The sequence below is a fragment of the Alexandromys fortis genome, unplaced genomic scaffold, assembly GCF_014885135.2.
Source record: "Alexandromys fortis isolate MF-2015 unplaced genomic scaffold, M_Fortis_MF-2015_v1.1 scaffold_54, whole genome shotgun sequence".
In the NCBI taxonomy this organism is placed as follows: Eukaryota; Metazoa; Chordata; class Mammalia; order Rodentia; family Cricetidae; genus Alexandromys; species Alexandromys fortis.
In genome coordinates, this window is record NW_026067958.1 from 3482211 (window position 1) to 3509415 (window position 27205).

General features: G+C 42.1%; 1 long non-coding RNA gene across 1 annotated transcript in view; it reads left to right on the forward strand.

The window, feature by feature from the left end:
• Window positions 1–20561, forward strand: part of LOC126507821 (uncharacterized) — a 63774-nt gene extending 43213 nt beyond the window's left edge. The window contains exon 3 of the long non-coding RNA XR_007593648.1: window positions 20303–20561. This is a non-coding gene — a long non-coding RNA (uncharacterized lncRNA). The remainder of the gene's footprint in view (window positions 1–20302) is intronic.
• The last annotated feature ends 6644 nt before the right edge of the window (window positions 20562–27205 follow it).

Genomic DNA, 27205 nt, shown 5'->3' on the forward strand with positions numbered 1-27205 from the left:
ACGCTAAAGAATACACACTATGCTCCAAAGTGAGAATATTAACATATCTCAGACTCCCTTACTTTATTATGAAAAGATTTGTTGGCCTGATTATTTTTAACTCTACAAGGCTGGCTAGTCGTGTGTTACGTTAGCAATTTCCCAAGGGGAATATCTGTTATGGCTGGCATTAATATTTGTTAATGGTTATTGATTACTTTCAATGGGTCAAACACCATACTGAGTAAGTTTTATTTTATTGTCTCATATGTCTTAGCTACTGCTCTTTAGCTGTATGAGACACCCTGATCAAGGCAACTTATAGAAGAAATTATTTGTTTGGGGCTCATAGTTTCAGAGGGTTAGTGTCTAAGCCCATCATGATGAGGAAGGGGAGTAGCAGGCTGTCAGGCATGATGCTAAACTTTACCTGATAGCTTACATCTTGAGTCACAAACACTCAAAGTGAGCTGGGGTGGGGGGAGTGCATGGGCCTTGGAATCTCAAAGTCCTCCCTAATGATATACCTTCTTCAACAAAGCCACACCTAACACCAACTTAGACATTCTCATCAATTGAGAACCAAAAATTAAATTATATGGGCCTTTGGGTACCATTCTCATTCAAATAACTGCACTCACATAACTAATATAACATATGAGGTAGATACTAAGTTGAGCTCTTGTGGCTCCTCCCAACAACCCTATGAGCTAGTTACTATTATAAGGTTCATTTCTCAATGAGGAACCCTTCCAAGGACACATAGCAAGTGTGTGGGCAGAGCCGGGGCTTATTTAAACCTAGGTTTGTTTTCATTCCAAGCATGAACTCTTAACCACACTGCTCTGTCTAGGAGGAAATGCTGGAGGAGTCTCTTGAACATAGGCTTATGAAGGGAAAGCCCCAACCACAGAAACATAAGGCTTCAAGTACTTTCTTATTATCATTTAGCTAGGGTAGTGAGTCTTGCAGTCTTTGGTGTCATGCTTCATAGCAGGGTTAAAAAACCAGGGCTGAACTGTATTTCACGGTCTGATTGTTGCCTCACCTCTATGCTTGTGTGGTGGCATTGTGTGCTGTGTCTGCCAGCTACAGAATGTCTGTTAAGTCACCCATTGTTGCTGAAAGAAAGGAACCTTTCTCCAGAAGCATAGGTGATCTCTGTGTCCCACCCTTCTCTCACGCAAGTTTGAATTTATGAGCCTCTGGATAAGACTGCCATGACTGAAGTGATGGCTGAAATACACCATCATTTTAGGCATCCTGCAGAAAGTTGCTAAATGTATAATCTTGACACAAACTGCTTGATGAAAAGCAAGCGGTTGCCATGACATCCCAGACAGCATCTACAGCAAACATCTTCCTAATATAGTTCCTTCTAGTAAAAATAGAATGCTGAGCGATCAGTGAATTTAGGTGGGGGGCGGGGGCTTGAAAAATGAAGGCATTTCATTACGTTTAGGACTCTTTTTAAAACCACTATTTTAATTCTTGCTGATGTACCAGCAATCGTCTTCGGGACCCACATCACTGACACTTGCCTGTTTATTTGAGGCCTGTGTTACCGATAGCTATTAATAGACAATGATTAGAACTACTTTGTAGGCACTTTCACCGGGCTGATGCTCGCTGTCGCTAAGCATGTCTGTGCTGTCTTGTCAGAGTCAGAGACAGGATAAACGAGAAGAATCCAAGTCACCCAGACTATGTTCTTCATTAACATTCCTCCCCTCCGCACACACGCACATGCATGCACACACATATGCATGTGCACACAGGTGCATACACACACACACACCCTCTTCTACATGGAAAGACAAGATACCTACGCAGTTGCATCTTTAACTGCTGTGTCCTTTAGTTTCTTCCCCAAGATTCCAAGGATAAAATGTTGGGAGAGATAAGAACAATATCTAATCACCCCCAAGGAACATAGATTTCTTTACCAGCACTTGCTACCTGGTCCCTTATTTGTTTCCTCTGGAAGTTGGGGTGGGAAAGACGAAGTATTGATATGTAGAAACTGTCCTGGTATTTATAGTCACCAGATATAAACAATATTATAAACTCTCAAACTAGGACAAATTTCCTCTGAGACAACAATGAAATGAATCAAAGCAAAGAACAAGACAAGATCAAGGCCACCATGTGGTTCACTCAATATCACATTCTCCCTCTATACTTAACTAGGTGGCTGATTATTTTCAACACTGGCAAAAGTGCCTCCATGTTTAGCTCTGTTTGTAACAGGGCCTCCAACTCCTTACCCATCAGAATTTTCCCAGCTTCCCTTTCCAACACACCACACAATTCACATTGTGTGTTTTCTCTTGAATGCAAGGACCAGTCTCAACTTGTTCAACTACAGGTGAGCTCCTGGTAGGCTCTGATGGAGGAAATTGGCCCCTGCCTTAGTTTTCTATAGCTGTGATTAAGAACCAGGACCAAAACCAACTTGGGAGGAAAGGGCTTATTTCAGTTCACAGCCTACAGTCCATCAGGAAGGGAAGGAGGTGATGGTGATTGCTGCTTCCCAGCTTACTCTCCAGGCTCATGTTCATCTGCTTTTCTTATCACCACCGACAGTGTGACATCAGTGTCTCTGAGAGTCAGAACCTCTAGCCCCAGATACGTTATTGATTAGCTAGAGTGCTTGAATGTATAAAGCTTTTAGCAGTTCTTCAAGAAGAAATAGACAATTTTAAACCTGTGAAACACGTCTGGATCAAATGGTATTGATTAAGTTCCTGAAGGGGAGGATCCCAAGTGAAATATCTGGCTGCCAAGGCCTTGCGATTTCTCTGCCAAGAGTCTGTACTGTAAATTATCGAATATGGAGACTTTTTTTTTTTTTGACAAGGTCTATCTGTGTAGCATACAGAGAACTCACAGAGCCCTTCCTGTCTCTGCCTCCTGAATGCCGAGATTAAATGCAGATGCCAGTAAGGCTTAGATTGGAACCATTCTAGAAGCCCACACTTGAAGAGCCTTATGTATTTCCTATCCCTTACGAACCCATGACTTTAGTCACTTAAGTGTCTGCCTCAACTGGATAAATAAAATGTTTATATAGCAATTCACGATCCCTTCAGGAATGCGGGGATTCCAGATGGGTCCTCAGCATTTCACTCAGAAAGGGAAAAGGCACATCAAAACTCATCTGAGTCAATCTTAATTCTCCCTGTCTGTATCACAACAGCCCAGCCACTAGACTCTCCCCCAGAAGCACTTTAGAAAATCCAGAAAGTGCAGCCATAAAAAGAATGTCCCTTGGCTAGGACAAGGTTTAAACCTTGACCTGCTCCTTAATGCTTATGACTCAGTTTCCTCCTGTGTAGCTTGCTGGTGATATACTATCTTCCCTATGCAATAGAGGTGGGGTTGAACTGAAGGAAGAAATGAAAAGTTTCTAAAAACAGTGCCCACGACAAAACCCTCGACCAGTGGTACTCATATGTGGCCTCATCCTAGAGAGTTGGTTTATTATTGAATAACTGAAAGTTTCTCAGTTTCCTGAGAAGCTTTGTCAGAAATAGTTTTAATGTGGTTAAAAACAAAAATCTTGCTTCCCAAGTCCGTTATTTTTTCCAGGTGTCAGATAATGACTGTATCAACATGGGAAGATGGTCTACTTTGGTCTTCATTTTCATGGTCACAAGAATCTACTAAAAAAATCAATAAATGCTTGCCATTGCCAAGCTGAAAGAATCCAATATTCCAAAGGCCGAGATGAAGGGAACACAGTTTTAGCAACATGAATTGACTCATCGTTTACATCTGAGTCATTTGGGACCGCCCAAACTCTTCCCAAAGTTAATGCCCTTCTGAGAAATGTCCCATCCAATGACACATGTGGTATTTTAGAGTCTCCGACCTTACAGCCTGACATAAAGAACATTCCTCTGAAAAAAGAGGAATGGGAAAAGAAAAAAAAAGAAACAGACGATCAAAACCCAAGCCGTACAGAAAAAGGGAAGTTGCTATTTCTACCCACTATTCTGAGGCCATTCATTTCCCCATCCTCCATTATTTTGTCTTTGTAAGTTTAGCTCTGGAGGAGAGGCTTGACGTGTGGGGTGGCATTCAGATGGAGGGGTACACCTTCTTTTCTAGGATGGATTTTAACGGGTGGTACATCCTAACTCTGGGAGGTAGAGACTTTACAGTTCAAGTGAAGTCAGCATAGTGTAGGCTAGGACCACTGAGCAAATGCTAACCTAGGGAAAGCATGAGGGTTCTCAAAGGAGTGCCCCAGAGTGCGGAAAGCTGCCTCGATTAGACTCAATCTGGGAGTCAAAATCCCTAACTTCCAGAAGAAGCAACAGGCAGATTTAGCCTTTTTTTTATATGAGAAAATGAGAAAGGTTCATTTTAATTCACCCAGATATATGCAACATACATCAATCTGATTTAAGATCTGTACACAGATCTCTGCGGCACACATTGAGGAAGGAGGTAAGAATAAAAGACACTTGCAGAAGAGGGAGAGGAACAGTGAGTCATGAAGATGACAGACACACTAGGAGGAAGGAAAAGCGTGAAAGGGGACAAGGCAGGAGACAGGGACTGTCCTCAGAATGACCTCAACTGCAAGCTGATCCTGTCCTACAAACTTTCTATTCAGCAGTCTTTGGGGTTGTAGCTCACAAACCACCAAGTTCTGCAGCCCAACTGACACATTCAACATTTTCTAATGCTTATTTGCAGTCACAAACTACCTAAGTTTAGAGCAGCTCCACCATCCCACTGAGAAACCTTATAGCCATTAGTAATCACTTTCCAATTCCTGTTCTCCCTCCAGACGTAGGCAACCGCTGATTCACTTTCTGTCTCTAAGGTCTTGTCTGTTCTGAGCGATATTTAAATAGATCCTGCAGATGTTGTGACTTCTTTCATTTAGCATTATTTTCCCAAGATTCATCTATGTAACACACTGACTTAGATCAGGCTTTTTCTTCTAGGCTACCACCAGCTCCCAAAACATGACAGAGACTTCTATTAGTTGTGAATGCATGGGCTAGCTTAGTCTCATTTCTGGCTAGCTCTTTTAACTTAAATTAACCTTTTTCTCTTTATCTACCTTTTGCCTTAGGACTTTTTACTTCCTTACTTTCTGTATATCTTATTTTCACTGCTTCTCCTGGCTGGCAGGCAGCTGACCGGAGACTGGCTGGTGGCTCCTGGCTTCTTGCCTGGAACGTGTCCCTCTCTTTTTTTTCTTCCCTCCTTTCTTCTTCTCTTGTCCTTTTCCTATTTGTTCTTTGTCAAGCTTAGGCCCCAACCCCTTGAATCTATCTTAGCCCCCTGACCCTGAGATTTAGCACTCTGGACTCCAAATCCCAGCAGGCCAGGTCCTGACCCTCCCCTGGGGGGGGTGGTCAGGACCACTCCCCAGGGTATTTAAATGAGCTTCCAAAAAAAGGAACCCAAGGTGTCCTTTTCTCCCTTTTGGTGGTTGCGCTTGTGTAGCTTTCCAGTTCCCCCTTGGAGACGCCCGAGAGTGCAGAACTCCCATTAAACCTGGCTATTTCTTAATCCAGGCTTGTTTTGATTTGGCTTGATTGGGAATTTTGCATAGGCAGGGAGCCCTGATGATCCCTTTCCTGTCTAGCTATTGGCTGCTCAGCTTTTTTTATTAAACCAATCACCTTAGGCAGCCAAGGTGTGTGTGGGGGAAGCAACACATCTTTACATAATTTAACAATGCAGCAGAAACAAAAGTAACACACCTTTACACAGTTCAAGTAGTATTTTGCTGCATAACCAAATGTAGCACATCTTCGTCTGGTTAAGATAATGCGCCACAGCACTTTCGTATCTCCTGTGCATATACCTAGGAGACTTCTGGGTCCCCTAACTCCACATTGTCACTTTGAACAGCTGCCCAAGTCTCTGACATGAGGGCGGCCTCGGTTCCCATCTTCGTCCTAGTGGGTACAGTTCCTAAGTTTTTGGGCTCACTAATCAGCATTTGTTATTGTTCTTTGAATTTTATTGAGACATGATTTTTAACACAATACAGTTTGCCCATGAAAGTGTTCCCTCCAGCGGTCTTTAATATGTTCAAAGCTGTCAACACAAGGCTCACATCGTCTCTCAGTCACAGGAGAAACAAGTTAGCCCTCATAACTGCCCTCCATTTCCCCGGCTTCTCGCCCCCACAGCAGAGGGTGGCAACTAATCTACGTTTTGCCTCTAGATTTCTGCTTCTGTTTTGTTTCATTACAGACCGTTCAGTGACTAAAGCTGGATGTAGCTGTGGTTTTGACTGCCTTTTCTTGAAGAATCGTGAAGACTCTTGCTCAGTGATTACTCCACAGGCTTGTGTTTCCCTTAGTCTTAAGGTTCCTGGCCCATTCTTCAAGCCTGCATTGTCTTGTTGAACCATGAGTTCTTCCCACCTGTCTGGACAGGTTCCCTATCACACACGCAGACTGACAGAACTGTCTGCTTTCTGTGCATTCTCTTTCCACTTGGTGAGGTCACTTTGGCAAACCATCTCTTCAATCCAGAGTGTGAGCACATCCATAGATTTGACTTTTCACTTTCTCCTCAAACCCAAAGACTTGCAATTCTTCTTTTTCGTGTTGTTTTAGATGCAAACAGCCTCGGTCCGTGTTCAGCTCCTTGCCACTCCTCCCCCAACCCACATGAATAAGCAACAGTGTTAGTCAATAGATCCTGCCATGAAAAGGCAGGTACCGTCAGGAAATATAAGCGTATATGTGGCAAAGCCGCCCCGATCTGAAGGCAGGCTTCCTCCTTTTCCTAGAATTCACATCTTTTTTTTTTTTTTCTATTTCTGCCAGGGTTAGAGCTCAGACAGTTGCTCTGGCAACTGTCTCCTAAGGCTCAAGCCTTCTTTCATTTCAGATGGATATCTATATTTGTAAGCAGGGCTTCACTGTGCCACCTTGAACTTGAGATCCTCCTACTTAGCCTCCAGTTTTGGGGCACTACAGCGGTGTTCTACCATGTCCAACACATTAGACTTTAGTTGTGAGTGAGATCATTATCTGAATGCTTGCAACATGCTTTGTTCATCAAGAAACTGCGTTTTACACATAACCAGAAGGGGAATTCCCGAGTCACAAGATAACTCTGTATTTCTTCCTTTGAAGAATTGCCAAATATGGACTTGGGGATGGCCCAGTGATTAATAAGGGTCTGGAAGATGGCTCAGTGGTTTGGAATGTGTATTGCTCTTGCAGAGAACTTGAATTAGGTTTCCAGCATCCATACTGAGCAATTCCTAACTGCCTGTAACTCCACCTCTAAATTCTGAGGGCACCCACACTCACAAGTTCACACACCATCCCCCACCCATATCCACAAAATTAAAAATAAAGTAATTCTTAAAAAAGAATTAAAAAGATCCAGGCAGTGGTGGCACACACCTTTAATTCCAGCACTCCTGAGGCAGAAGCAGGTGGATCTCTGAGTTCAAGGTCAGCCTGGTCTATGGAGTGAGTTATGGGTTGGCCAAGCCTATACAGAGAAACTCTCCCCCTCACACACACACAAATTTACAAAAGAAGAAAAAGAAGTACCAGATACTTTTCTTTAGTTTTGAACACTGCACATCAGAAAGTATCACAGCTTATCTGGCATATAAAAGTTTCCTCAGGGAGGATTCTATATTGTATGTGGTATAATTAGTTAGCTAGTCATTGGTCTATATTTAAAGTGTTAAGAGTGGTGGTGCACGCCTTTAATCTCAGCACTCAGGAGGAAGAGACAAGCAGATCTCTGTGAGTTCGAGGCCGGGCTGGTGTACAGCATAAGCTCCAGGACAGCTAGGGCTACACAGAGAACCCTGTCTGGAAAATAACAACAAAGGATTCGCTCGCTCCTTTTAATTCTGAGTGCATGTGAGTATTTGTCCTCCCTGGGAAGACGGAACTGATGAAAGGGTTACATACAGTTTTTTTTTTTTTTCAAAAAAAGTCCAAAAAGGGACTGGAGAGATGACTCAGGTTAAGAGCACTTCCTGTTTTTCGAGAGCCCAGGTTTGATTCCCAGCACCCACATGTAGGCTCACAACTGTCTGTAACTCCACTTCCAGGGGATCCTGTACCCTCCCTGGCACCAGACATGCACATATACACAGATGTACATGTAGGCAACACACACACACACACAAAATTGAAAAAAAATTTTTTTCATTCTTTAAAAGTATATGCAAATGCTGATCAGTGTGACTAAACTGTGGTGTTTAAAACGGGTAAATTAACCACAGATTATCTTTTTAAAAATAATATAATTCACCTTAGAATATTTTGTATTTCAAGTGTATTTGTTGAAGATGTTATTAGTAGAGAAAGATATCAAATTTATACATAACTACATGCCTATTAACTTGCTACTAAGAATGAATGAACCTTCTTTAATCCTAGTACTCAGGAGGCAGAGGCAGGAGGGTCTCTATGAGCTCAACTCCAGCCTGGTCTAAATAGTGAGTTCCAGGATAGCCATAGCTACATAAGAGACCCTATCTCAAAAACAAACAAGCAAACAAACAAACAAAAAGAGTGAATGATAATAACATAATATTTATGCTTTCTTTCCCCCATTTTATAAAACATAGGATGAAAGCACACAGTTTGGCTTAAGAAAAGTGGACATTCATTTATTGACATATAGAGGCTATGTATAAATTCATGTTTCTGTTTTGGTTTCAGTCTTATTACAAAAGATATGAATTGCTTCAAAATGAAAGCACTGATTGATTTCAAGAGAGAGCACAAGTTCCTCTTCAAATATTGACTTGCCATGCATAGACTGCCAGAAAACCTATGAAGAAACTCAATAAGGGAAAGTTTGGTGACTCTCTTTTTGTATTAATTATTTTTGAGTTATTTTGGCCAAATTCCAGGCAGAGACAACTTTAGAGAGGAAAAGCTCACTTTGGATTAGATAAAGTTCAATTCATTACAGTGGGGAAGGCATGGATGGGAGTAATTCTGTGTGGAAGTTGGTGGCCAAGATCCTTACAATGGTGCCGACTAGGAAGCGGGGAGCACAGGACAGAAGCAGAGGCAGGTATGACTTTCAAAGGCTTAACCATAATCACCTGCTTGTGCCATCCAGGCCTCACCTTAAAGCTCTGCAGCTTTCAAATTAGTGTGACAAGATGAGCCCTGTCAGAGAATATCCTGATACAAACCACAGCACCTGTCTGTACACAGCTATTGTCTAGAAAATGGAGAGGTTCTGTGAGTTACATCTGTGTGATAAATTCCGGTGGCCGTGGGTAAGAGACAGCTAACCCCTTCCTGAATGGAAGAAGCAAGATGTGAGGAGAGGGCTAGAAATAAGATACACTCCTCCTCAAAGGACACTGTACACTATAAAGAAATTTATCCAGTCTAGATATAACCATACTGTTATTGATACAAACACCAATAGTGACTGCTAACATTTATCTGGCTGATTAAACACAAGTAAGGAAAATAATCACATCTTAGCTGCTTTTCTGTGGCTGTAGTGAAATAGACTGCCAAAAGCAACTCAAGGAAGGAAGGTAGAGCCCACCCTGGAAGGGCAATCAGGCAGCAGGACCCTGAAGGAGCTTCTTTCATGACATCTCCATCAGGAAGCAGAGAGTGGAGCAGCTCACATGGCATCTCCATCAGCAAGCGGAGAATGATGATTGTTTGTGCTCAGTTCACTTTCTTCTTTTTCTATAGTCAAGGATCCAAACCCACTTTCAGAATGGGTCTCCCCATCCCAGTTAATCTAATCAAGAGAATCCTGCCAGGTGTGCCGAGAGGCTTGTCTCCTAGGGGACTCTAGATATTGCTGAGTTCACAATCATTATAAGCAAAATATAAATAATAATATAAATATTACAGTTTGGGAAGGGCTAGAAATGTAGCTCAGAAGGTAAAGTGTTTGCCTATCCTCTGCAAGGTCCTAGGTTCAAACCTTGGCATTGAGAGAGAAAAAGAAAGACAGAAAAGCAATCGGAGCTGGATTGGCTAGTTTTTGAATCAACTTGACCCAAGCTAGAGTTATCTGAGAAAAGGGAACCATAACTGAGAAAATGCCTCTGTAAGACTGGCCTATAGGCAAGCCTACGGGGTATTATCTTGATTAATGATTGAAATGGGGAGGCCCATCCTTGGTGCCACCCTTGGGAAGGAGGTCTTGGGTGCTACAAGAAAACATTTTGGACAAGCCATGAGCAACAAACAAGCAAGCAGCATTCCTACAGGGCCTCTTCTCCTACCTCCAGGTTTCTACTTGAGTTCCTGCTCTGATTTCCCTGGATAGTGAACTACAAGACTATCAGACGTTTTCTTGATTAATGATTAATGCGGGAGGGCGAAGACCATTGTTGGCTGGTTTGGGAAGTTCTTCTGTATATGTGCTGCTTTTATTGGTTGATGAATAAAGAAGCTGCTTTCGGCCAAAGACTTAACAGAATATACCCAGGCTGGAAGAGAGATATATAGAGTAGGCAGAGTCAAGGAGAAGCCATGTAGCCCTGCTGGAGAGAGATGTCGGATGCTGAACAGAACTTTACCATAATCTACAGCCATGTGGCGATACACAGATTAATAGAAGTGGATTAACCAAAGATATAAGAGCTAGCTAGCATACATTTAAGTGATTGGCCAAGCAGTGATTTAACTAATATAGTTTCTGTGTGATTATTTTCAGGGGTCTGTGTTGCCAAAAAACAAACAAGTGGCCTCCCACACCAGGTGGCGCTACCCTTAGGCAGGTGATCTTGAATTGTATAAGAAAGGTGACCGGGCAACTCATATTGATCAAGCCGCTCCACCATGGCCACTGTGCCAGTTCCTGAATCCAGGTTCCTAACTGAATCCCTGTCCTGACTGTCTTCAGCAATAGTGACCTGAGAGTTGTAATCTGAAATAAACCCTTTCCTCCCAAGTTGTTTTCAGTTGTGTTGCTTTCTCTCAGCAACAGAAAGCCTGAGATCAGAGCCATATGGGATCTTAAGCAGGAAGACAAGAGAAATTTAGTCTTTATAGATGTAACAATACTGTTACTGATACTAACACCAATAATGGCTGCTAACATTTATTTCGCTGATTCCTTCAAAGAGCGTATGGTTATGCCGGAACAGTAGTTAGGCTACAGAAAGTAGGTTTGAATTATGTATGGTTTAATTCATTTCTCTATAGCATGATTCTGTTAGCTTACATGTGCTTACTTCTATGTGTGTGTGTATGTGTCTGTCTGTATATGTGTCTGTGTGTATGTATCTATGTGTATTGTTTGTATGTGTCTGTATATGTATGTCTATGTGTGTTTGTGGTGTGTGTGTTATAGTGAGAGGGATTTGGTAGGGAAGATTTTGGATAATATTACAAACACAGGCCTTGAATCATAAGGGTGTGCTCATAGTTTTGTGAAGATGTAGAACTATCAAGAGGATAGTAGCTTTTAAAATTATATTATTATTATTATTATTATTGTTAGTATCTTTATACTGACAAGTTCTTTTGAAGGAGTTATTACCTATGGATACTGACAATTGACAAGATACTGAATTTTTGTTTGTTTGTTTTTCGAGACAGGGTTTCTTAGTAGCTATGTAGTCAGTCCTGAAACTTGCTCTAGAGACCAGGTTGGCCTCAAACTCACAGGTATCTGCCTGTTTTTGCCTCCCAAGTGCTGGAATTAAAGGTGTGTGCCACCACCACCCAACTTGAAATTTTTATGAACTTGTTTGCAAGACACAAACTGGCTATCACTCTAGAAACTTTTTGTTTTGTTTTGTTTTGTTTGAGACAGAATTTCTCTGTATAGTGCTGACTGTCCTGGAACTTGTAGACCAAGCTGACCTGAAATTCAAAGACATTTACCTGTCATGCTTCCTGAGTGCTGGGATTGAATGTGTGTGCTATCATGCCTGACTTTCCAGAGACATTTTGAAATGCTAGCAATTGCTAGAAGTGCCACTTAAGATGAAAGGTACTAGGTCATGGAATTGGAGGTTCCCACCTGGTTTATGGGGACTGTTAATTCTGTGGAGTGCTTGACAAAGAATCACAGAAGCTAGGGCAGTGGGGAGGTCTTGCAGGCCATCAGATGTTGGCTAGTCACCAATATAGAAGTAGTGCAGTATTTTATTGGGAACAAGTATGGTTGTACTTAGTAGGTGTTGGCTCAATACCAGCTATGTAGAATGGGCTAGGAAGAGCTATACAAAGGTGGTAAGATGGAGGCATGTACACAGGATTACAGGGGAAAACACATCTGGAGAAGAGTTCATTTGAAAACAATCAGCAAACGTAACATCTCCCAAATAGACTTATGTTCCATGGAAAATGAGCCAGAACCTCGGAAGAGTGATAAACAGAGCTCACTTCAAAGAAGCAGATCACTTATCATAATAGAATCAGATGAACTCCACTTTAGAGGAGCCTTTGCTCTGATTGTCATAAATCAGAGCCTACAACTGTCAGCGATGGATGACTGTTTTCAGATGTTTACGGAACTCTTAGAATACATCAGTGCATTGACAGAGGGCATTGGGGAGCATTCTCCTCTGGCTGGGTATTGTGTCTATCAAAGGGTAAGGCAGGATGAGGGTGTCCCAGGTCTGCCTCTGCTGCTGTGTGCTCTCTGACAAGGTAATGCACTTGTTAGAATATTGGTTTAACCACCCTAATAGCGAACAAAATAACAGTGAATTGAATCAGATCCATTATTTTCCTTTTACTTTAGAAATAGGCAGTGCAGGGCCCCAAGTCAGCTCAGGGGGTAAAGGCACGTGCTATGCAATCCTGTTCACCTCAGACCCATCCCTGGAACCAACTCTGGAACAAAGTTATCCCTACTCCTTCTTATTATTCTTCCACCCCAGTGCCAGTTGTATAGCACTTTCTCCAAACTGCTACATTCCCTGTAGTAGGGAGGTAGAGGCTCTTGAGACTAGGGATGTAAAATGACTTCTTATATCTGGATAAGGTAGTAACATGGAAGATTGTCAAAGGCCCCTCTCCAGCTTCATAGGAGAGTAAACAACTGTTGAGAGAAGAGACTGACAACCAGCCCTGCCAAGAGGACACTCTTGAATCTGTTGAGACACCAGCAAGTTGTGTATAGGGTTCCATGAATAGAGCTTTCATGAATTGTCACCCGTTCACAAAACATTGTGAGTGTTAGGATGGGCTTCTCTGTGACACAGCGACAGGACTTTTGAGTAATCCCTGCTTCTGTCATCCTTGGCCCAGGCTCCTGGTAGTAAACCAAATAAAACTCATTGGGTCACCAAATTGGACTTTGGTACAATTGCTACTTTGATAGGCTGTGAATTCCCTTTTTAAGTTCTGCAAGTTGTTTCTCCCTACAAAAAGTCCCTCACAGATAATTCCCTCATGTGCCCACATTGTGGTCACATAAACACACACAGTAATAACAATACATGTTTCAAAGTAGGAAGTCTAAGCTTTATGTGGTCATCCACAGACTTGAATTTTTGTATGTCTTAATTGCATTATTGAATTCAACATCACATATCTGTACTCTTATCATATGGACTATGAGACACAGATGGTGGCAGAAGACACAAGGTTAAAGGGAGTGGTCTACAAGTTACAGTCACTTCTGGCCACATTCTGACGACTACAATTCACTCCCATGACACATACAGCAACAAGGGAGACTCAGAATTGTCATCCTCAGGCGGTCAGCCATGTGTCCAGCAATACCTACAGAGGTTGGAGTGTCAGAAATAGAAAGTCTAAGTGGATATTGAGGCATACTTAGCAAACCCTATCACCTTTATAAAATCTTAGTTTCCACTGTTGAAATGTCAATGTTTGTAGTAAGTGATCAGCCTATGAGAAAAAAAAAAAAAAAAACAACCAAAAACGCTTTAGGTATTCAGTAAAAGTTAGGTCCTTTATCCTGAATTCACACAACAACAGGTCTTTCTTATCTGCCTTACTTTTAGGACTGACTTCCAGTTCTCCAATAATGACACTGAGACTTATTAATTATGAAAGTTTTGCCTTTAGCTTAGGCATATTCCCAACTAGCTCTTATAACAAGCACACAGCTTAATTAACACACAGTTTCTATTAATCTACATTCTACCCCATTCTTTCTATCTCTCTTCCTTTCTGTACTCTGACTTCCTCAGTGTTGGTGTCTCCTGCCGTGCCAGATTCTAACCCTGAGTTCCTCGCTGCCCAAAAGTCCCACCTAACGTCTTTTGCCTAGCAGTGACCATTCAACTTTTTATTAAACCAATTATAACAATGAATCTTCACACAGTGTAAAATATCCTGCAACATTTTCCCCTTTTTGTCTAAATAAAAAGGAAACTCTAACATAGTAAAGTTATATATAAAAATAATTATAGCCAGGCAGTGGTGATTGCATGCCTTTAATCAGCTCTTGGGAGGTAGAGGCAGGCAGTTCTCTGTGAGTTTGAGGCCATCATGGTCGACAAAGTGAGCTCCAGGACAGCTAGGGCTGTTACAGAGTAACGCTGTCTTGAAAAACCAAAACAAACAAAAAAAAACCCAAAAAGAATTATCAAGCAAAAATTACATTTATAACGTCCAGTCCATTTTATTTGTCAAATTTAGAGAAACTATTCTATTATGTACCTATCTTGATGAGTCCAAAGTTTTATACCTAAACCATTTTCTATCATAACTTGTATTACCATCCTAAAAGTATTTTTTTAGATCTTAAAACATTTTCTTAGATGAACAACTTAAGTTTTATATTTCTCAACCTTATAAACTTTACATTGCTTATGTAAGTTACTTTTCTGAATTTGGTTACAAGGAAAATGGTATAACTATCTAGTCTTCAACCCCATCAGAGACCTAAGAAAGATAATATATTACCTGAGTGAATAGGAAATGAAAAGCAAACATATAGAAATATGACATATTTAGAAATGACAGAGACAGCTGGCTGCCTGGATAGTCACCCAAGTTTCCTCTGCATTGTTGGAGCATCATCCATCTTCAGCCAACAGACCTAGAATATCTGACAGACATTTCTGTGAAGCAGGGAATTTTGAAGGACTGTTCTACGTTGTCTTGGCAAAATTTGGCAGTTGCCTTCTTTGTGTTCTGCTTGTCCATATGAAAGGATATCATGTAATAATACATCATGAGGACTCTATGGCTAACAAGATTTATCATGTCTTAGGCAGTCTCAGAGCTGTTCCCATGTAAAGGGATCAGCATATATGTAACCTGTCTTGTAGTTTTTCTTGGCCTTATTCTCCTGAATATTAGGTGTCCACAAATGGATATAAGTAATATGTATTATTTTGAACTACTGAGTTTCTGGGCAGTTAATCACAAGCTATAGATGACTAATATACTATTGATCTTTGGTAGGTGTTTTGGTAAACTTGCCATCCATTTCCTTTCCAAATTTTCCTCCACTTAATCTGTAGAACATTTTCTTAGGTGAATCATTGCTAGTCTTCAGATAAGATGTCCTAAGGAAACTGAAGGTGTGGATTCAGCTCAGTTCTGATGGCTGAGCTGTCACGGTAAGCAGTGAGATCTCCCAGTCAGCTGTGGATAAGACTGAAGACTTTTAGGAGTGGTTTCTCTACAAGTGAGAGCAGAAGTAGTTTCCCAGATGATCATCCCCTTCAACTTGCTCCACTTTGTTTTGTGAATGAGAAACAGGATTTCTTTTTAGTCTGCAAGACTTTGCTACCCGTGGTTCCTACCGTGCCGTGTTATGAGCAGCAGCTGCAGGTGCCCTGCTACGAATGCACCTATTACATGATTTCCATGGTCTTTCCCACACATTTTCAAGTCCCAGATACCCAAGACGGTAACATTTGTGAAATCAATAAAGATGACAAACTAGTTCAGAAGTGACTAACTGCTCAACTTTAATTTCTCCTCTATTCCCTACCGTGTTCTTTATGCCCAGACAGTGTTGGCTGCCGTGTGGGTAGGACTGACCTAAGATCACTCAACTAGACTGTGACATGACTAACCCGCGTTTTCTAGTGACAGCATAAGTGTGGGTCACAGAGTTGAAATGATCATGTCCTGGCCTCTTATTTATTAAGGCAGCCTCATGATCAGTTTGCTGCAATAGTTTTACACACAGATTCCAGTCCTATGATGTAGCTGGTTATATTAGACCTGATTCTAAATGTTCTTTGCTCCCTCGCCTGTCTTTCTTCCGAACTTTCCCTATAGTCAGAAGAGGTCTTTTCTTCTTTTGACCTGTTTTCTGGTTCTATACTTCTGGGATTCTAATGAACTTGTAATAAGGAGCTAGTATTTTAAGACAAATAATATTGAGGCCTCTGAGGTGAATTAACTTTGGCCCGAAAGTATCCCTATCAAGCTCCATGTGCTATCATTAAGAGGACCTCCATACTAAGTCATTTTTGCTTTTTCAGGTCAAACACATGCATGTGGTCTGGTGTTCTGAGGTTCTGCAGGGGCTCCCCTTTACTATTTTACTTCTGTTTGTATCTACTTTTCAACAGCCAGCCTTCCTTCTTTTTCCAGACAGCCTGTTTAATGTCCAGAATAGAATATAGTTTCAAAGAGTTTCAAGTCTTTAGTACAAATTATCCTTTTATCTCCTTGACAAAATGTTATTAATGGAACACATTATGTAGTACCTGTTGGAGTTGTTAGTTGCAAACAACAGTGTCCACTGTAAGTTGTTTTAAGTGTATTCAATGGCCTGAGAACATTCAGAGAATGTCTAGGGAAAAGTCTGAATCAAGCTTTAGGAATCTCTCACTGTGGCAACGACTGCTTCTAAAATAAAGCTGCTCTTGTGTTATTGCTATTGTGCATAGGTCCCCCAAAGTGGATGCTATTGTGCATATGTCCCTTTTATGTGGCTGAGGAAGGGCTTGTAAAGGGAGAAATGGGTATTTTAAAAGACACCAGAATGAAGGGGAGATAGCTCAGTAGGCAAAGCACTTCTAGCACTAGTGTTGAGGAATGGATTTTAGACATTCAGGAACCACATAAATGCAGGTGGGAAAGACAGCCTGTTTATAATCCACTGATCTGCAGAGGAGATAGGACCCCACTAGCTAGACTAGCTGAATTAGAATTCTGGATCCAGCCAGGCGATGGTGGCGCATGCCTTCAATCCCAGAGATCGGAGGCAGGCAAGAGGCAGGCAGAGGCAGGCAGAGGCAAGAGGATCTCTGTGAGTTCGAGACTAGCTTGGTCTACAGAGCTAGTTCCAGGACAGGCTCCAAAGCCACAGAGAAACCCTGTCTCAAAAAACAAAACAAAAACAACAACAACAACAACAAAAAACAACAACAACAACAAAAAAGAATTCTGTATCCAATTGCAAGGTCCTGCCTCAGTGAAAAAGTGGAGAATGATTGAGGAAGATCTCTGACATCAACCAAGTATGTTCACATGTACATGGACACATATACAGACATCCATTCACATAAGCCTGCACCCAAAGACAGGCACACATAGTCCCCACACACATAAGAAACCAAAGATGCTGGGCAGTGACATACATGACAAACGCCTTCTACAAACTGCGTGTGCTGGTCTGTCGCTTGATCTTTTGGCACATTTTCCTTTGGTTCCAAATTCTCTGATCTCTGGAGGTGGTGTTTTCCTGTTGTTCTCCCCAAAATTCTTGCCCGTTGCAGGGTGTCTCTTATCATGTATTCTTTTTTCTCTAAAGTAAGGCCCTATAGGCAGAAGAGAACTATCTTGAAGCCTTCAATGCTTTTCTCCACATGGCTATTCCCTGCTTGAGCCCAGTCCAGAGGTTCTGTCTCATTCCAGTGTCCAGAATGAAGCATTCTAAGAAATTAGACATGGGCAGTACCTAGGTATCGCACAAGCCCATTTATACTGTAAGCTTTCTTCTTATCATGTCCTACAGCGTAAAATCATATAATTTTAAAGTTTAAAGAGATCATTAAGTTGTCATTTTATAGATGGCATAATTAGGGGTCAGGGAAACGTAATCATTTTCTCAAAGTTAATTAGTTTTGAGATTGGGAGGAGAATCCCAAGGAACTAATTCTAGCTTACGTTACCAAGTTGCAACACTCACATGCCAAATGCCACAGATCATAAACATTCATGGTATGATAAGAAGACAGAAGTTAGCTCTGTGTCTTCCAAATCCATTATTGGTGACCATACATCCTGCTTTGTTTGGGGTTCCCTAAAGTCACACCACATCTAAAATAATTATTAAGAACAATATCTCAATATACTCTAAAAATGTACTCATGCTTGGGAGATGGCTCTGTGGATAGCGCACTTACCATACAAGCTTGAGAATAGAGTTCAGGATGCTAGTACCCACTGAAAAGCCTGGCAGGTATGGCAGATGCCTGGAGTCCCAGCACTCAGGAGGCAGAGACAGGCACAGGCTGATTATCTAGAGGAGGTGGAACTGACAAGCGTTGGGTTCCCTGAGATGCCTCACTTCAGTAAATAAAGTGGAGAGTGATTGAGGAAGATAGCCAGTGTCTACTTTAGAACTCCATGTGCACGTATGAGTACACACATGAGTATTCACATACATGGAAATGTGCATGTATACATGCATGCATATTGCACAACACAAAAAAAGAGTGGAAAAGAAAACCCAATGGACATATTTATAGCACCTTAATCAGTAAAATTTATTTAAAATTCAAACATTGCTGAGGTTGGGGATGTTATAGTGTAGAGATAGAGCACATGTTTATCATGTGTAGGCCAAGGGTTCAATCTCCAGCCTGCCATACATGCATGAAAAAAGAAAATGAACTACTTCATTGTTCTCCAATGATAGGACAAAAAAGAGTTGGCCAATGCTGTAAAACCGTGATTAGTCAGAGAAAGACTTAGGCTCAATACACCAGTTTCCAGATTCCAAGTTACATCAATGGTGCCCATGAAATGAGTCTGAAGACATAACCAACATTTAGAAGGCAAACAGAAAGCAGGGCTAATCTTGTGTACAGAAGGTGGTGCTACTATATTAAATGACTCAGTTGTGTGCGTGCATACATGTGAGTGTGTGTGGGGGGGTTGTGGGCCACAGAATGAAAGTGGGAACAACCATCCCATATTTACATATATATAACTCTCTCAGCTGAGGTTAGGGGTAGATAATAGAAGATGGAGAAGGGGGTTCTCAAAACTCAAGACACAGCTGTAGGTGCAGTTCATATTACCTTATGGCAAGGTACTGAATGAGTTGGCTGTCTCAATATAACAATTAAAATGGAAGAACTTTGAGACATGGTGAAGAACTTGTAATAAAACTGCCATTGTCGGGTAGTGTTAGAAGATCCAATGTCATTGTCATTTCAAAGTGTGTCTGTTAGGTGTCTTTTTATTCTCAAGCATTTATTGAGTAAGGCAAGGCAGAGCGAGAGCTGCTGCAGAGACTGTCTGGTACAAGCACCATGCCTTTATGCAAGCACATTACAATTTTTCTAAAAGATTCAAGAATAGCTGATTTGTTGAAATGCAATCAAGATATTGTAGAAGTATAGCTTAGTATACAGTTTAGGCATGTAAGTTAAAAATAAATGACAGAAAATCATAGAGTATGTTCTCATCATTGCCAAAAGGTGTGTCTAGTATGTACATGTGTGTGATATGTACATGTGTATGATATGTACATGTGTGTGTGTCTGTGTGCATGCACAATGCACATGTCAGTTTCTCAACCATGGTTTAAAATGAAATGTCTGTCACAGGCCCGTGTCTTTGAACACTGGGTCCCTTAGCAGGTTGGGCTGTTTCAATAGATTGTGTCACCCAGCCTGGAGTCTCTCTGACCCCAGCTGGGGTCTGATTAATTTGCTAGAGTATCTGACAGAACTCAGGGCAATGCTTCTGTAAGCTTCCTCAGTTTGTTTAAAGGTCAGAGTTGGGCAGTTACACAATGAGAAGCAGCAGGAGAGGATGGGGGTGAGTGCGCATTCCAGTGTCTCCTGTACGAACCTCCGCTTCCCAGTGCCCGTGTCCAGAGGCAGCACAGGTGCTCAGCAAAGCTTCTGCCAAGAGTTTTAGTCAGACACAATTCGTTCCACCTGGGTCTTCCCAAAAGTCCATGTGTGGCTCAGAAAGCCCTGTTTGCGGAGAGATTCCCACCCTGAGCTTACTTAGGGGTCCCACCCTCCATCATCAGATGGAGGAGGGGTGGATGAGGGAGCAGGGAAGTATATATCTTAATTAAGGGAGCCATTTTAGGGTTGGCAAGAGATTTGACACTGGAGGGTTCCCAGGTGTCCAAGGAGATGTCGCCAGCTTGTTCCTTGGGCAGCAGAGGAGAGGGTGCCTGAACTGGCCTTATCCTATAGCCACACTGATGAATATCTTGCATATCATCATAGAACCTTCATCTGGCGATGGATGGAGATAGAGACAGAGACTCTCATTGGAGCACTGGACTGAGCTCCCAAGGTCCATATGAAGAGCGGAAGGAGGGAGAACATGAGCAAGGAAGTCAGGACCACGAGAAGTGCGTCCACCCACTGAGATGGCGGGACTGATCTAATGGGAAATCACCAAGGCCAGTTGGACTGTAACTGATGGAACACGTGATCAAACCAGACTCTGAATGTGGCTGACGGTGGAGGCTGACTGAGAACCAAGGACTTTTGATTCTACTGCATGGACAGGCTTTGTGGGAGCCTAGTCTGTTTGGATGCTCACCTTCCTGGACCTGGGGGGAGCAGGGAGGACATGGACTTCCCATAGGGTAGAGAACCCTGACTGTTCCTTGGACTGGAGAGGGAGGGGGAGGAGGAAGGGAAAGTGGGAGAAGGGAGGAGGTGGAAATTTTCAATAAAAAATAAATGAATTAAAAAAAGAGTTGTGTCTTGTGACATAAAAAGTATCCAACACAATGAACCTATTGTAAAGAAAATATGCAATGTGAGCCTATGATGAAAAGCAGAAAAATTCTATGAGCACAATGTGTATGATACATACATATATATATATATACATGAAATATGTATGATATTCATATATACATGAAATACATACTAGTTCCCACTGGGGTGGGAGATGAGGAGATGGGAGGTAGAGAGGATGTTATGTAATGGAAGTGCACTTGTTCAGGAATCAGGCATGGAAGCCAGAGCCTCATGCATTCTGACATGAACTCTACCACCAATCCACAACCCCCTTCACTTTAGAGCCTTTTTACATATCTAGGTTGCTTTCAATTCCTGTTTTCAGAAATTAAGAGCAAGTTTGAAATAACAGAAGATGAGTTCTCTTCCTCCCTTTTTCTTTTCTTTTTTTTAAAGATTTGTTTATTATTTATTTATTTAGGGTACACTGGTGTTTTGCCTGTATATACTCTGTGTGAGGGTGTTGGATCCCCTGGAGCTAGAATTACAGACAGTTGTGAACTGTCATTGGGTGCTGGGAATTGAACCCAGGCCCACTGGAAGAACAGCCAATACTCTTAAACTGCTGAGCCATCTCTCCAGCCCCCTCCCCTTTTCTAGAGGCTTAGAATATCTGTATAATAGGTAGGCATTTTCAGCATCTACCTCCAGGCCATGGAGCATGTTTCTGTCTTTGCACCCTTACAGGAGGAGCACAGAGAAGGGCTATATCTTTGCTTCCACTGGAGATTCCCCCAAAGGCCTTTAGGGGTAAAAAATACTTTCAAATCCACTCATTTATAGATAATTTGAGACTAGGAAAGGATTATAGAGAATGGATAGTTCTTAGTAATGTCATACGGACAATTGAGTTGTGTTAAAATCACCCGTGGCAACCGCTGATTCTGTTTGTTACTCAACTTGTTTGTGTGTGTTTATACGCGCACATGAGTATGCGTGCAAGCCTGCACATGTCTCCCTCACTCACCTATTCTTCTCTGTTAAGCTCTTATAAACAACGCTGTGTGTTTTGCCTTCTAAATCTATCAGGCCTGGTTATTGCAAGAGACCTGACCATCATATGGGTGAAGTTAGTTAGAGGTAGGCAGAAGGGCACAGATCAAAATGCTTCTCAACCCTTCCTTTTTTAATATAAAGGAACAGAATTCAGGGAACTTGAGTGCAGGGCTCCTCCCATTCAGGCCCAAGTGACTCAAAGCTGAGCATGGAGACAAATGTCCAAACTACGTCATTTAAACCTCCTGTGACTGACAGTCCTGACTGCTCTCAGCTCTCAGTTGAATTCATAAGATGACAAACGCCACCTCTGAGCAGATTTCAAGCTTGCTAATCAGTAGACAGCAACTCCAGCTATTTGCCATCAGCTTCCAGTCATTCTTCCAAGCCCACGCACACAGGGTCAATCCTTTCTCTGTGGTTTTTCTTACAAAATCCCAAACCAATTACAGATTGATTAGATGGGATGTCTTAGCTAATATTGATCAACAGCTTGATTGAATTGAGCATCTCCTAACAAATTTAGTAAAACCCAACTCTGGGCATATCTGGAGGGATTGTTCCTTGAGAGAATTAACTTAGGGGAAAAGACTGCTCTGCGTCTAAGTGGCACCATCCTACTGGTTGGGCTCTGATGGAATTTTTTTAAAAATTAAATACAGCATCGTCTCTTGCTTCCTGAATGTCATGTCAGCTGCTTGTATGCACCACAACCTCTCTAGGCTTCATGTGCTATGAGATTGAACTTCAGCGTGATGACGTCGAGAGGGGTGGGCCCATTGAGAATTACTGGTGGCTGATTACTGCCACCCTCATCATCTTAACCTGACTTCTTCTGCTGCCATAGAATGACTTCCTCCTGTATGTACAGCTGCCATTGTGACACCGTCTGTCATAGGAAAGCCTTCATCATAGCTGTTCAGATGCTGGTGCTGTGCCCTTGACCCTCTACACTCAAATAAATGGTCTCTCTCTCTCTCTCTCTCTCTCTCTCTCTCTCTCTCTCTCTCTCTCTCTCTCTCTCTGTGTGTGTGTGTGTGTGTGTGTGCAGTAACTTTATTGATGGTGTTCAAGAGAGCAGGGATCCCTGGGTGCCCTCCCTTCTTCTGGGGGTCTGTGATGGAACTGTGAGGAGACATGCTCAGTGTTGGGGGGCTAGGTTGGGACAGGGTCAGCAGTAGAGAACCTCCCTCTTCCTTTCGTGTTCTTTTTGGGGTGGGTGGTCCAGGGCTTCTTATTCCTTGGAGGCAGTGTAGGTCATGAGGTCCACCATCCTGTTATTGTAGCCATATTCATACTTCTACCAGGAAATGAGCTTTGTAAAGTTGTCATTGAGAGCAATGCTGGCCCCAGCATCAAAGGTGGAAAAGTGGGTGTCGCTATTAAAGTCGTAGGAGACAAGCTAGTCCTTAGAGGAGCCTAGGATGCCTGTTAGCACACCCTTTGATGCCTGCTACACTACCTTCTGAGGTCATCCTAATTGGCAGCTTTCTCCAGGTGGCATGGCAGATCCACTACAGACACACTGAGGGTGGGAATGCAGGAAGGTCATGCCAGTGAGCTTCCCATTCATCTCTGAGATGCAGCCCGATGGCCATCACACCACAGGTAAACCACACACACACACACACACACACACACACACACACACACACACACACACAAACACACACAGTGCCAGAACTTAGGTATTTGGTTGTAATAGTAGAAAATTTATTAATATAGTTATCTTTTGTGGGACTGTCAAACTGCTTTCCAAAATATCTTCAAAATTTTATCTCAAAAGCAATGCACCTGTCCTAGTTCTGTTATCTTTTTGTCCAGTGTTGGATTCTAGAGCTGAAGTCTTGACTGTTACAGGCAGGCACTGTATGTTTGAACACCCCCCCCCACACACACACATACATACACAACCATCCATATAGCTGCCAGTGCTTCCTATTGTGCCCCTTCATCTCCCACTCTAAATCAGATTAGCCTCTCCTTCAAGATCCTCTGTTTCTCAAGAGCTTTATTTATTTATCTGCCTTCACCACCACACCCAGAGCCTGGTTTTTGTAGCCATCTTGGTGGGTATGAAGCATATCTTATTGGGGCTCCAGTTTGCTTTCCTGAACACCCGTGATACTGAGCATCTTGAGTCTTTACTGGCTGTGTATTTATCTCCTTTGGGAAAATATGTTGCGATTACCTTCTAAAGACCGGGTTTCAAATATTTGCTACTGTCTTATATAACGTCTACATATGACATATTCTGGACACAAGTTCCTTATCAGATATATGACTCGCAAGGAAATTCATTCTGCTACTCTTGCAATCTCTTTACGTGTCCTGAACTGCAGTGCTTCAAACTTTGGTGAGGCCCAGTGTATCTATAGTTTTCTCTTGTAGTTAATGCTTTTAGTGTCACACCTAGGAAACTATTATTTGACTCACAGCCATGAGGAACTATGCCAAACATTTTTTCTAAGAGTTTTTAAGGTCTTAAGCTCTTGTCTTTGGTGGAATGAGTCTTTCTCTGTCCTGCCAATCAGCTACCAAACGGTGACATGAAGACTTATGAATGCTTGGCCTTAGCTTAGACTTGTTCCCAACTAGTTCTCATAACTTAACCCATTTACACTAACTTACACTCTGCCCCGTGACTCGGTGACCTCATCTCTGTACTGCCCATCCTGCTTCTTCCATGTATGATTGGAGACTCTGCGTGCCTAGATTCATCCATCTGACCCCTCTCCGCTAGAAGTCCTGCCTATCCTCTCCTGCCTAGTTATTGCCCATTTGGCTCTTTATTAGACCAATCATAGAAATATCACACCAGTCACTTCACACAGTGTACAAATATCCCACAACACTTTGGGATTTTAATTTTTGTGAATATTATGAGACGGAAAATCTAACTTATTTTGTTGCATGCAGATATCCAATTCTTTCTCAACTGACATACTATTAATAGTCATTTGAGAGGCTGAAAAGACAGCTAAGTAGCGAGGACTCCAGCATGGTTCCCAGTACCAAGGTCAGGTGGGTCGCTATCAACTGTAACTCCAGTCCTAGGGAATCTGATCCCCTCTTCCAGCCTTCGCAGGCATGAACACGTGCGGCATATACATACACATAAAGTAACATAAATGTTTACAATAAATATCAGTTGATCTTCAATATGTGAATTTATTTTTTAACTATGAAATATATTGCATTGACCCACATTTGTCTTCAAGGAAGTAGCATGAGGATCTTGCATGACTGTAGGCTTGTGGTAAGTTTTGGAATTTAGAAGTCTGGGTCCACCATCACTTTCCGTAGCAGGCCTACAAAGAAATAACTGACAAATGAGGAAATGGATGAGTGCTTACAGTGTTTTTGAAGTCTCACTTTATTGGGGAAGGTAAGAAACACTGAGCTGGTGGTTCTTTGTGTACGTGTCACGGGAAAATGTGTTAGGATTGTATTTTATAAATAGACCTCTGGTTTGTGCTGCCTGGAAAGCATGGGAGACTCTATAACTGGCAACATAGTTGGTGCTCAACAAATGCTCCTCGCTGACTACCTTATCCAGTGTGTGCATAAACAAACACACTGGGTTTCTGATTGATAATTGCTAACATTTCCTATTTTTTCTAGTGTGTTAAACAAGTTCTAGTTTAGAATCTTGTGTTTTAGAATTTGTGCTACTTTTCTGCACATAGTATTCTAGACACATAAATTCTGCTGCTCCAGAACTGAACCATTAGTTCTCTCATCCCCAGGGAGGCCTTTCTGAGGATCTATGGATCCTATTGAGACCCACAGTGAATGAAGTTTGCACAGTCTACCATCCTCACGGGAATCAAAGGAGAAAGCAGTGCCCTATGTCAAAGCTTAGGCTTCCTGTCTTTGGGCCTTTTCTTAACTGGTACACTAGACACACCTGTCTTCTGTGTACTTGACATGCTTTGTTTTGCTTTCTTGTGCTTACCTCAACTTGTTGCCACGGATTACTTGATGATTGAATTTTCATATTTTCTTTATCTCCCTCGGGCTCTTGTTATGTTGACTAGCCCTGCTAGCCACACACTGGTACTCAGCAAATATTATTTGAAAATGATCCTACTGTCAATAGCATTTTCTTGCTTATCCGCTCCAGGTACTGAAAGGCTGGAGGTTGAGCTGAGAGCAACATCATTGCTTAAAGGCAGAACAATGGATCCGCAGTAAGTCAGGGGCAAAATCTAGCCTTCCTTATAATGGCAGTCATTCACTTTCTCCACAATGAATTTACCTAGCAAGTTGAACATATGAGCATTTGACAGTACCTAGGATTTAGCAAGTCGTTGAAAGCCAAGAGTCTTAGATAGCAATTCTGACTTCATGCAGGAGAGATAAAAGCCACGATCAACTTGGCAGCATGTAGATTAATAGAAATGAGTTAATTTGAATTATAATAACTGTTAGAAACAAGTGTAAGCCTAAACAAGCTTAATGATCTTTTCTGTTTAGAATCTAGATAGCTGTTAGCAAGCTGGGAGGCCACTGGGGATGAACCCTCCCTAGGGGACTTTAGAAATCACTTCCCCCACACCTAGAACGGGGAGTGCTTCTTTATGATTTAAATGACCCTGTAAAAGATGGGAGTTTTGTTGAGGAGCATTAAGACAAAGCTACTTTCTCCTGGTCAAAAGATTCTGTGTCCAGCCCAGCATGGAGGCACACAGTCTAAGCTATAATATGATGGAAAGGGGGAAGGAATAGTGATTCTCTTAATATACTTCTCCTTCCCAGAATACCTCGCCCACATTGCACCGCTGCCAGTCTCTGCTAGGAGCACTGTGGCCCTGGCCTTCCTGCTTTTCTGAGCTCTTTTCAGGAAAGAGGAACTTTCCCTTCTACTCTGTCCGCTTGGCGACACAGGCATGTTTCTGTGAACACTCTTGGGCGGTCTCACTTTTCTCTAAAGCTACTGCTATCAGAAGCCGGCTCACAGCCTGTGCTCCAACTCAGGCTTGGCTGTCTTTCCTCAATAAGGCAAGTAGAGGGGCCACAATAATAGAGAGCAGAAAAGGGAGATTTATTCAATGAGGCCACACTGAAAAGCCAGACAAATCTACAAATTCTGCCCTGGAATTGAGTCTCCTGACATCAGGGTAAGATTTAAAGACAAAATAAGTTAACTAAACACTAGCAAGTCCACCTTTGTCTCAGCTCAAGTCCTGCAATGTCATCCCCAGAAAATAAGTTTCTTCTCTGGGGTGTATGTCCATTTTTTTCAACGGGCTAAGGGAACACAAATGTGTGTTTAGAACACACCCATTTCTGTCCTGATGGGCAGATTACACCATCCCTTACTGGTGCAACAGTTGGCTAAACTCCATTGCTGAACCTGCTGGCCCGCCTTTTCCA